Consider the following 12,264-nt stretch of genomic DNA (forward strand, 5'->3'; position numbering starts at 1 on the left):
ATCTGTATCTTTGAGTTAAATACCCAGTAGTTCAATTGCTGGGTCATAGGATAGCTCTATTTTTAACTTTTTGAGGAACCTTCACACTGTTTTCCAAAGTGTTTTACCACCTTGTATTCCCACCAGCAGTGTAGCAGGTTACACTGGGGAAAGGATCCCCTTTCTCCACAACCTCTGCAACATTTGTTTTTTCTTGTCTTGTTAATTTTTGCCAAGCTGATTGGTGTAAGATAGTATCTCAGTGTGGTTCTGATTTGAATTTCCCTGATGGTTAATGATAATGATCATTTTTTCATGTGTCTGTTAGCCATTTGTATGTCTTCTTTGGAGAAGTGTCTGTTCATGTCTTCTGCCCATTTTTTGACGTGATTATCTGTTTTGTGTGTGTTGAGTTTGAGGAGTTCTTTATAGATCTTGGATATCAAACCTTTGTCTGTAGTGTCATTTGTGAATATCTTCTCCCATTCCATAGATTGTTACTTTGTTTTGTTGACTGTTTTCTTTGCTGTGCAGACTTTTGATCTTGATGAAGTCCCAAAAGTTCATTTTTGCTTGTTTCCCTTGCCTTTAGAGACATGTCTTGATAGAAGTTGCTGTGGCTGATGTCAAAGAGGTTACTTTCTGTGTTCTCTAGGATTTTGATAGATTCCTGCCTCATGTTGAGGTCTGTCATCCATTTTGAGTTTATCTTGTGTATGGTGTCAGAGAATGGTCAAGTTTCATTCTTCTGGATGTGGCTGTCCAATTTTCCCAGCACCATTAATTGAAGAGACTGTCTTTTTCCATTTTTTCCATTGGATATATTTTTTTGCTTTGTCCATAGAGTTGAGAGTCCATATCTGGGCTCTCTATTCTGTTCCATTTATCTTTGTATCTGTTTTTGTGCTAGTACCATGCTGTCTTGATTATCACAGCTTTGTAATGTATCTTGAAATCAGAAAACATAATGCCCCAGCTTTGTTTTTCTTTTTCAACATTTCCTTGGCAATTCACATTTTTTTCTGGTCTCATACAAATTTTAGGATTATTTATTCTAGCACTTTGAAAAATGCCATTGGTATCTTGATTGGGATGGCATTGAAAGTATAGATTGCTCTGGGCAGTATAGACTTTTTAACAAAGTTTATTCTTCTGACCCATGAACATGAAATGTTTTTCCATCTTTTTTGTGTCTTCTATAATTTCCTTCATAAGTCTTCTGTAGTTTATCTAGAGTATAGGTCCCTCACCTCTTTGGTTAAGTTTATTCCGAGTTATCTTATGGTTTTGGGTGCTGCTGTAAATGGAATCAATTCTCTAATTTCTCTTTCTACAGTTACATTGTTAGTGTATAGAAAAGCAGCTGATTGCTGTGTATTAATTCTGTATCTTGCCACATTACTGAATTGTTGTATGAGTTCTAGTTATTTAGGGGTGGAGTCTTTTGGGTTTTCCACAGAAAAGTATCATGTCATCTGCAAAGAGAGAGTTTGACTTCTTCTTTGCCAATTTGAATATCTTTTATTTCTTTTTGTTGTCTGTTTGCCGTTGCTAGTATTTCTAGTACTAAGTTGAACAATAGTGGTGAGAGTGAGTATCCTTGTCATGCTCCTGGGAAGAGAATGATATTTGTTGTGGGCTTTCATAGATGGATTTTATGAAATTGAGGAATTTTCCCTCTATCTCTACAGTTTGATGAGTTTAAATCAGGAAAGGATGCTTATTTTGTCAAATGCTTTTTCTGCACCAGTTGAGAGGACTATATAGTTCTCTCTCCTCTTATTAATGTGTTCTACCACATTGATTGATTTACAAATGTTGAACCATCCTTATATTTCTTGGATAAATCCCACCTGCTCATGATGGATAATCCTTTTAGTGTATTGTTGGATCCTATTAGCTAGGATCTTGTTGAAAATTTTGGCATCCATATTCATCAGGGATATTGGTGTGAAACTCTTCTTGATGGGGTCTTTGCCTGGTTTTGGGATCAAGGTAATGCTGGCCTCATAGAATGAGTCTGAAAGATTTCCTTCTGCTTTTATTTTTTGAAAAAGCTTCAGGAGAATAGGTATTATTTCTTTAAATGTTTGGTTGAATCCTCCAGGGAATCCATCAGGCCCTGGACTCTTGTTCTTTGGGAGGTTTTTAATCACTGCTTCAATCTTGTTTATGGTTATTGTTTGTGGAAACTGAGGCTGTCAGTTTCTCCTGTTTCAGTCTTGGTAGTTCATAGGTTTTCAGGAAGACATCCATTTCTTCCAGGTTGCTTAATTTATTGGCATATAGTGGTTGATAATAATTTCTAAAAATTGTTTCTATTTCTTTGGTGTTAGTTGTGATCTCTCCCCTTTCATTCATAATTTTATTAATTTGGGTCCCTTCTCTTTTCTTTTGAATAAATCTGGCCAGTGGTTTATCGATCTTATTAATTCTTTCAAAGAACCAACTTCTAGTTTTGTTGATTCCCTATTTCTGGCTTCTAATTCATTGATCTCTGATCTAATCTTATAACTTCTCTTCTAATTCATGATTTAAGTTTTATTTGTTGTTTTTTCTCCAGTTCTTTAAGGTGTATAGTTAATTTGTGTTTTTATTTTTTGATTAAGGCTTGGATGGCTATGTATTTCCCTCTTAGGAATGCCTTTGCAGGATCCCATAGGTTTTCTCCAATGTGTTTTTATTCTCATTGGTTTCCATGAATTGTTTAAGTTCTTTCTTGATTCCCTGGTTGACCCAAACATTCCTTAGCAGGATGGTCTTTAGATTCCAAGTGTTTGAATTTCTTCCAAATTTTTCTTGTGATTGAGTTCCAGTTTCAAAGCATTATGTTCTTAGAATATACAGGAAATAATCTGTCTTTTGGTATCAGCTGAGTCTTGATTTGTGACCCAGTATGTGACCTATTCTGGAGAAAATTCCAAGTGCATTCAAGAAAAATTAATATTCTGTTATTTTAGGGTGGATTCTGTATATATCTATGAGGTCCATCTGGTCTGGTATCTCATTCAGAGCTCTTGTTTCTTTATTGATTTTCTGCATCAATGACCTGTCTATTGCTGAATTGAGGGCTGAGGTCTCCTCCTGTTAGCATGTTATTATCAGTATGTCTCTTTATTTTGGTTAATAGTTGGCTTATGTAATTGGCTGCTACCATGTTGGTAGCATACCATATTTACAATTGTTAGATACTCTTGTTGGATAAACCCTTTAATATTTATATTGTGTCCTTCTGTAAAGACTATAGTCTTTAACTTAAAACCCAATTTGTCTGATATAAGAATTGCTACCGCAGCTTACTTTGAGGTCAACTGGCATGAAAGATGGCCCTCCATCCCTTCACTTTCAATCTGGATGTATCTTGAGGTTGAAAATGAGTATTATGTAGACAGCGTATGGATGGGTCCTATCTTTTTAGAATCTGCAACCTTGTGCTGTTTCATGGGAGCATTTAGGCCATTCATGTTGAGAGTGATTTTGAAAGATATGATTTTATTTTCATCATGTTGCCTGTGAAGTCCTTGTTTCTATAGATTGTAAATTTCTGTTCTATATCACTCTTGGGGTCTTTCTCCTTTTATAGACCCCCCTTTAATATTTCTTGTAGGGTTAGCTTGATGGTAACAAATTCTTTCAATTTCTGCTGGTCTTGGAAGCTCCTTGTCTCTCCATCCATTCTGTTATGTTGCTGGATAAAGTATCCTTGGCTGCATGTTTTTTCACTTATTACCCTGAATATGTCTTATAGCCCTTTCTGGCTTGCCAAGTATCTGGGGACAGGTCTGACATTATTCTAATTTTCCTCCTTTTATAGATAAGAAACTCTTCCCTCTTCCTGCTTTCAAGATTGTTTCCTTGGATCTAAATTTGCAAATTGTGCTATTATATGCTGTGGCATTGGTCTGTTTTTGTTGATCTTGTGAAGGGTCCTCTCTTACTCTTGGACATGAATGCTTATATTTTTCCCCCAGATTAGGGAAGTTCTCAGCTACAATTTACTCAAATATATCATCTAGAACCCCCCCACCCCTTCAAGTATCCCAATAATTCTTAAATTGAACATTTCATTCTGTCACTAATCTTTTCCAGTTTGATTTCTTGGTTTTTAATTTGTTTTTCCCATGCCGCCTCAATTTCCATCTCTTCTATCATCTTATCTTCTATCTCACTAATTCGTTCTTCTGCCTCGTTTACTCTGACAGTCAATGTATCCTGCTTAGACTGCATTTCATTCATCACATTTTTAAGTTCAGCCTGATTAGATCCCATCTCTGTCCTTAGAGATTCTACATTGTTGTTAATATTTTTCTCAGGCCTAGATATTACCTTGATAATTGTTACTCTAAAATCAATTTTTGACATTTTGATTGTATCCATATCCAGTAGTTCTATGGCAGAGACCACTTTTTTGGTTCTTTCTTTTAGGGTTCCTTCTCCTAGTCATTCTGTTGAGGGGTGGTTGAAGGGATGTACAGAGTCCAAATTATTGAACACAATCCAAGCAAGATGCACCTGTTTTATAGGGACCTTAGAGATGTTGGCCTCTTGTTCTTCCAGCCTATTTTCTGGTGGATGGTGGATAGGCCTGTGGTGCTATTACTCAGGCAACCTTGTTTGGGCGAAATTACCCTGCCCCCTGTGGGTAGGGGATGTATTCATTGAAACCTTTTAGTTTTGATTTTTGTTGTTGTTGTTGTTGTCTGGCATCTTTCCCTGGCAGCTTTGTGCATCTCTTCTGAGAGTCAGAGCAGAAGTGATTGTATCCAAACCTTTGTCTCAGAATAGAGAGAATGCAGTCTGATCTTCATGGAACTCTCCAGGCCACACTGTCTCTGCTTTTGTCTGTGCTGCTAAAAACCACAGTGTTCTGGGTTGTGCACCCCACAGCAGCACTCCCAGCCCTTGCTTCTAGGTCCAGGCATGTTTCTACCCTTTGTGCTTCTACAACTGCAAGGCACCCCTGGGTTGCTTGTGTGCTCCTAAAGCTCTAGGTGTAAGTCTGGTGGACTGTCCTAAAGTCCTTCCTTACTGCTATGGATCTTCAAGTCTGTGCCTGGTCCATAGTGTGGGAAGCTTTTGAGTGCTCTTGTGTTATTTCACCTTCCAGGCTGAAAAGAGAAGCAGGTCTCTTCTCCTGTTTATCTTACAATATTTGTTCACGGAATCATGGATCCCTGCTTCATACCTCAATACCAACCACCAGAGATATTGTTTGTGGAGATCCAGATATATCTTCTTATATCTCAGGCTGATTTTGTAGTGTTCAGACTGGTCTGGTAGATATCCTGCTCAATTCAGAGGACCAGTTGAAATAGGGTCCCCTACTTCTCTGCCATCTTTTTCCTCTTTCTCTGCCATCTTTTTTATTGCTATGTAATTCACATATGATGACATTTACCCTATTAGAGTGTTTTTTTTTTTTTTGCACTTATTTGGTTTTTAGTATATTCACAAGGTTGTATAAAAATCACCACTATTTAATGCTTGGAATATTTTTATTACTTCAAAAGAAAAACTGCATATGCATATACACTAGCAGTTATACTTCATTCTCCCCTCCCCTAGCCCTGGCTGCCACTAGTCTGATTTCAGTCTCTTAGATATGCTTTTTCTGGACAATTCATTTTTATGAAATTATACCATATGCAGCCTTTTGTGTCAATCTTCTTTCACTTAGCATAAGGTTTAAAAATTAATCTGTATTGTAGCACATACAATATTTTATTTGTTTTAATAGTCAAATAGTATTCCATTGTATGGATATATCACAATTTGTTTACCCATTTTTAGTTGTTGGACATCTGTGTTGTTTCTATTTGGAGCTGTTAAGAAAAAAAAAAAGAATAATGTTGTTATGAACACTCATATACATGGTTTTCTTTATGTAAACATATATATGTTTTCAGTTCTGTTAGAAATATATACCTAGTAGTAGAATTCTTGGTTTATATGATAACTCTAAATTGACTTTTTGAGGAACTGTCAAATTGTTTTACAGAGGAAATCCATCATTTTATGTTTCTTTTTCTTTTAATTACTCCATTTGTATAGAATATTTAGTTTTTCAATTATTTTATGATGATTCTATATTCTTATAGATTAATTCTTGTACAGATATTTGATTATATCTTTAGCATAAATTCCTAGGTGTGGAATTATTTAAATCTTAAATGCATTTGATTTTTATTTTTTTCTTTGTTTTCTTTTCTTTTCTTTTCTTTTTTTTTAAGTTAACATATAATGTATTATTTGTTTCAGGGGTACAGATCTGTGATCCATCAGTCTTATACAATTCACAGTCTTCATTATAGCACATACCCTCCTCAATGTCCATCACCCCCATTTTATGTTTCAACAAGGAATAGATGAGGATTCCAATTTCTCAACATATATAGCAACACTTTTTATTTTCTGACTTTACTGATTATTGCCATCTTGATTGGTATGAAGTAACATTTCATTGTGGCTTTAATAAGTATTTAACTAATGGCTTGTGATGTTGTGCCTGTTCACATGCCCTTATTGGCTATTTGTATTCTTGGAGAAATGTCTATTCAAGTTATTTCCTTATTTTCTAATTGGGTGGTTGTCTCTTTGCCATGTTGTAAGAGATCTTGATATACTCTGGATGTGAAAGTCACAAGATATATGAATTGCAAATATCTTCACCCATTCTGTGGATAGTCTTTCATTTTCTTGATCATGTCCTTGGAGATGGAGAAAAAAATAATTTTTGTGAAATCTTATTTATCTGTTTTTTCTTCGTAAGTTGGACTTTACGAATTATTTCTAAGAAACTATTACCTAATTCAAGATCAAAAATATTTACACATATGTTTTAATCTAAGAGTTTTATAGTTTTAGCTCTTATAGTTTATTTATTTATTTATTTAGATAGTTATTTTAAAAAATTAGATAGTTAATTTTTATATATGGTATAAGGTAGGAGTCCAACTTCATTCCTTTGCATAAGATTACTAGCTGTCCTTCAGCACTAATTGTTGAAAAGACTATTCTTTCACCTACTGAGTTGTCTTGGGACCCTCATCAAAAGTCAGTTTCTCAAAGATATATGGTGTTATTTTGGAACATTAATTTTTATCCCATTAATTCATTCATCTACTCTTAATCCAATAACACACATAATCAAATTTTTAACTTTGTGATAAGTTGTGAATTCAGGAGGTATGAGTCTTCTAATTTTGTTCTTTTAAATTTTTTTTTTTTGTGTGCTATTTGGAGCCCTGCTGGTTTTGATAGAAATTGTATTATATCTATAGGTCAATTTGAATAGGATTGCCATTTTAATAGTATTAAATGTTCCAGCTCATGAACATGGTATATCTTTTTATGCATTTAGTATTTTATAAAATTTCTTTCAGTGATTTTTGTATTTTTTACTGTACAAGTTTTGTAGTTCTTTTAAGTTTATTTCCACTTAATTTATTATTTTTTTCTGTTGAAAATTGAATTGCTTTCTTAATTTCATTTCCAGATTGTTCATTTCTAGTGTATAAAATCACCACTAAATTTGTATATTGATATTGTATCCTGAAACCTTGCTGAATTTATTTGCTCTAAATTTCCTTGTATATTTTCATATGTTTCTCTAGAAACATTTCATATGTTTCTATACACACAAGATCATGTCATGAAAATACAGATAGTTTTATACTTTCCTTTCTAATCTTAATATCTTTTCATCTGTTCTTGCATTATTGCTTTGGCTACAATCTTTTAAAATATTAGCTAGAAATAATGAGAGTGGCCATCCTAGTGTGGTTTTCAATTTATGGAGAAATTTTTGGTCTTTCATCATTAAGTGTGATGTTAGCTGTGGGTTTTATCAAGTGGTTTATCATCATGGATTGATACAATTACATTTTCTCCCCTACTCTCTTAATAATACATATTGCATAAATACATAATCTTTTCTTGAAATACATCTTATACTTGGGATAAAGACTATTTGAACTTAGATTTTTTTTTCAAAATATACTGTTGTGTTTGATTTAGCATACTTTATTTAATATGAAGGTGAATTATAATGAAATCAGTAGAAACATATTTTTCCTAGACTACCTGGTGCTATCAAAAGTAGCTGAAACATGAGCAAAAGCATTTACTCTCTTTGTCACTCAAATCATGTCTTTATAAAAACTAAATAATATCATTTAACTCACATGTATTTTTAAGGATTAAATAAACTAATACAGATGAAATTTTATGTTTTTTTCTATTTTTATAATTATTACTACTGCTTTTTTTTCTGTAAGAGAGTTGGTCTAACTTTTATATTTTTTTATCTGTTTCTACTTTGTTTGATTTAAATCTTATTCTATCCTTATAAAGTTTGTTAGCCATTTCTTCTTATTTTTTGAACAAATATTCACGCTGTGTTTTTCTTAAAAAAAAAAAAAAAAAGTACTGTAAGGGCCTATTTGGCCAGAGCAATTCCACCTGGTTAAACAATGACCTTGTTGTTTACACAGTAAAATTTAAACTGTCCCTGCCCCCCCTTCCCCCAGGGGACTTACTTAAAACAAGTCCTGGAAACTAGTCCCAGGTAACAAAGCCCAAATACAAGGGTGGGTCAGGCCAGGTGGAGGTATTCAATCAGTAGGGGCTCATACTGTCTCCCTAGCTACCAAGGAGTATGGGCCCTGCCTTTGGGTGCCTTTTGGGCACTAATTCTGACCAAGGTGATAAGCTAGTTCAAATATCTACTATAGGGTAAATTGTAATTCAATTGGTCACTTATGCGTGACCTAGCAGGACTGCACAGCTTTCTCTGTGTTACAATCTCATTGGCCACCTGTGCATGGCCAGGCCCAACCACATGGCCTTCGCCCTTAAAAGCTAGTCTGTAAGGCAGAGAGAGGTCACTCTTTGCAAAAGATAGCCCTGGCTGGTCAGTTTGATTCTCAATGCTTGGCACAAAATAAAGCTTTGCTTGACCTTCGCTTTGTATCAGTCTTGCCCCCTCTTCCATGGACCCAATAGTACAATAAGGGAATTGCTACTTTATTGAAGGTTCCCTGGCATTAGCTTATAAAACATTTTTGAACTAACAAATAGTATTTTTGGTAACTTTTACTTGCTGATTTAATCTCTTTTATGGCTTTGGATATATTTAGATTTTATTTGTGTGTGTGTGTGTGTGTGTGTGTGTGTGTAGAAAATTTATAAAGATATATTGATAGAAATGTCATTTTTACCTTTTTTCTTATATATCACTTGAAGTTGTTTATATTTTCTTCTGATTTTTATTTTTATTTATTTTTAAAGATTTTATTTATTTGACAGAGAGAGAGAGACATCACAAGTAGGCAGAGAGTCAGGCAGAGAGAGAGGGGGAAGCAGACTCCCCACTGAGCAGAGAGCCCAATGTGGGGCTGGATCCCAGAACCCTGAGATCATGGCCTTAGCTGAAGGCAGAGGCTAACCCACTGAGCCATCCAGGCACTCCAATTCTGATTTTTAAATTTCATTTATATATCCAGAATTATTTTCAATTTTCAAACCCAATATTGTTTGGGGATTTATTTATTTATCTTTAGTCAGTTGTGATAGAAGTTTGCCTTTTGGGGTTAATGTTCAGCATGAAATCAGCCCTAATACAGGGCTTGCTACAATGTAACACTAAGGCTACTGGGGGGAAGGAAGTTTTCAGAGAAGGGATAGGCCTTTGGAATGCCTAGGCCTGATTGACCTCTCTGCCTTGGGAATGCTGCAGAGACTTGCTTTCCCCAAGGCTCTCTCTTTTTTTTTTTTTTTTTTTAAAGATTTTATTTATTTGACAGAGAGAAATCACAAGTAGATGGAGAGGCAGGCAGAGAGAGAGAGGGAAGCAGGCTCCCTGCTGAGCAGAGAGCCCGATGCGGGACTCGATCCCAGGACCCTGAGATCATGACCTGAGCCGAAGGCAGCAGCTTAACCCACTAAGCCACCCAGGCGCCCTCCCCAAGGCTCTCTTAACCCAAACAGCCACCCTGTGATCTAAGAGATATATGCATTGTCCCTTAAGCTATGTTTAGGAGGGCAGGAAGATTAGCATATCTTATATTTCCTGTAAACAGATCCTCCTAGTTTCAGAAAGACCCCTTGTCAACATCACAGGCCTCAGAAACAGTGATAAGGATTTGTGATTATTGTGAAGGATCAGTAAAAGGAAGAGCATTGACCCCCTTGCCTTCTACTCTCTTTCACAGCCAAGTCTGGAGTGACCTTTCATTCTTTCATTTGTTGGTATAGGGATTGCTGGCCATTCCCAGCATTTGCCTGTGTCTAGGTCTTCAGTCTTCTTCCAGGTTTCATACGTATATCTGTGTACAAATGACAGTCTGTGTTTATGTTGTTTGTAATTAAATTGAACTCACACACACGTGTGTGTGTAAAACTTTTATGTGGTTCAATAGGAGATGTGTTCCTTATTAACTATAAATCCATATTATCTGGTGCAATGACAAAGTATCTTTAAAATATTATGCACAGTGAAACAATATTTTTGTAACATATATGCTTATATAATTGTAAAATGCACTGCATGCATGGAACAAATCTAGATTTAAGTACACTAAAACATTAGTACTCCTTACCTCACTGTAGGTGAATTGGAGATGATTTTATTTACCTAATCTGCAGTTTAGCATTTCTCAGGAGCAACCATTACTGATTTTCATTTTAAGTGGAAAATTTTCTTTTATATTGTACTGATATTTTCCAAAATGATTTCTTTTAATTATATCAATCATTTTCTCAAAATGCTTCAGTGATTTGTTGTTCCCAAAGGATGGAGTTTAAATTCTTTATTCTAATATTCAAAGTCCTCTGTCACTTGGCAGCAAACTGTATTTCTTCTCTTATCCTAATTCTCACACTCAATACAACAATTCCAACCAAATGCTTTTACCAGCTGTTCTCACAAATTTCTCTCTCCAATCTTCATACTTTTTGTGCACTCTGTTTCATCTACCCAACTGAAAATATCTCTATCTTTTTTTTCGGCCTATGTGAATCCTACCTATTCTTCAAAATGCAATTACTCTTTCTTCATCTTTTATAAAGTTTTCCTGGAGGGAAGGGAAACAAAACAAAACAAAACAAAAGGAAGTTCTTTAAATATCTTAATGCCAATATTACTTTACTAATTTTCTAATTAATATTTTACTACTCTGGCATCCATTTTAGTGGCATTAACTCAGGATTGCATAAACTCGTTGCATTTTGGGACATGTTCGAAGCTGCCCAGCTAACAGGGTAAGTGGGGAAAGCTATCCAGTGCATGCATGCTGGCTACTCAAGCTGTGTGTCTTAGTATAAAGCTGCATCTGCCCAGAGCAAAGAAAGACTATTTTTATGAAAAGATTCCATCCATAGAGGAAGTCATGTTGCAATTATAGTCTGTCCAGAGGCTGCATCCTTATATAAGCCACAGGATGTTCAGATAAATAAGTAATTTCATGGCTCCTCATAATTAACATTTTAAAGGGATTATATCTGTTCCATCAAATTAGGATATGGAGTATTTCTGTAATTTTTTGTATACATTAGATCACCTAGCACAATGCCACATGAATGGTTTATGAACAGATATGCACAATTCAGATATATCTGACATGAAACAAAATCTCAGGGATATCAAGACAGATTCCTACATTTCAAACAAATTGTAGCTGTAGCAACTTGGCCACCTACTTTTACAAACGCCAGTGAGGCAATGAGAAGAGTTTGGAAGATAATAATCACCATAACCTTTACTCATTATCAGTTATTACTTAACAATAGTAACTAGCATTTAAAGACTATTTTACAGGTTTAAGGTACATCATCATTAGATAATAACCATGTCCTTTCCATTTCTTTTTTGATGCCTAGGTTGGTACCTGGAAGAGTAGCCTCCTGGCAAATATTTCTTAAAGGAATAAAATAAATTCAATATTAATTATCACTACATACATAAGTGAAACACCATGGACTTTTTCATACTGTTTAGCATCCTGTGATGAGAGTGGGAAAAATCAGAATCACAAGGCCAGCAAGTGGAATGTTCTCTCTGTTATGGCTTTCTTATTAAAACAAGGAGTGGAGAAAGCACATTTCCTGCAGAGTACAGGTAATAAAGAGTATACTAAACTATAAAAGTCACTTAAGCATTCTCTTACATGTTCATAATGGTATTTAAAATCAAATAGTTTATTTTCCTCCAAATTAGAAATGTTTTTCTGGTAGAGGCCATGCTGCCTGTGTTTATTTGAGAAACAAACCCAAGTTAATATGCTTGTC

Source organism: Mustela lutreola, chromosome 3 (assembly GCF_030435805.1).
Source record: "Mustela lutreola isolate mMusLut2 chromosome 3, mMusLut2.pri, whole genome shotgun sequence".
Classification (NCBI taxonomy): Eukaryota; Metazoa; Chordata; class Mammalia; order Carnivora; family Mustelidae; genus Mustela; species Mustela lutreola.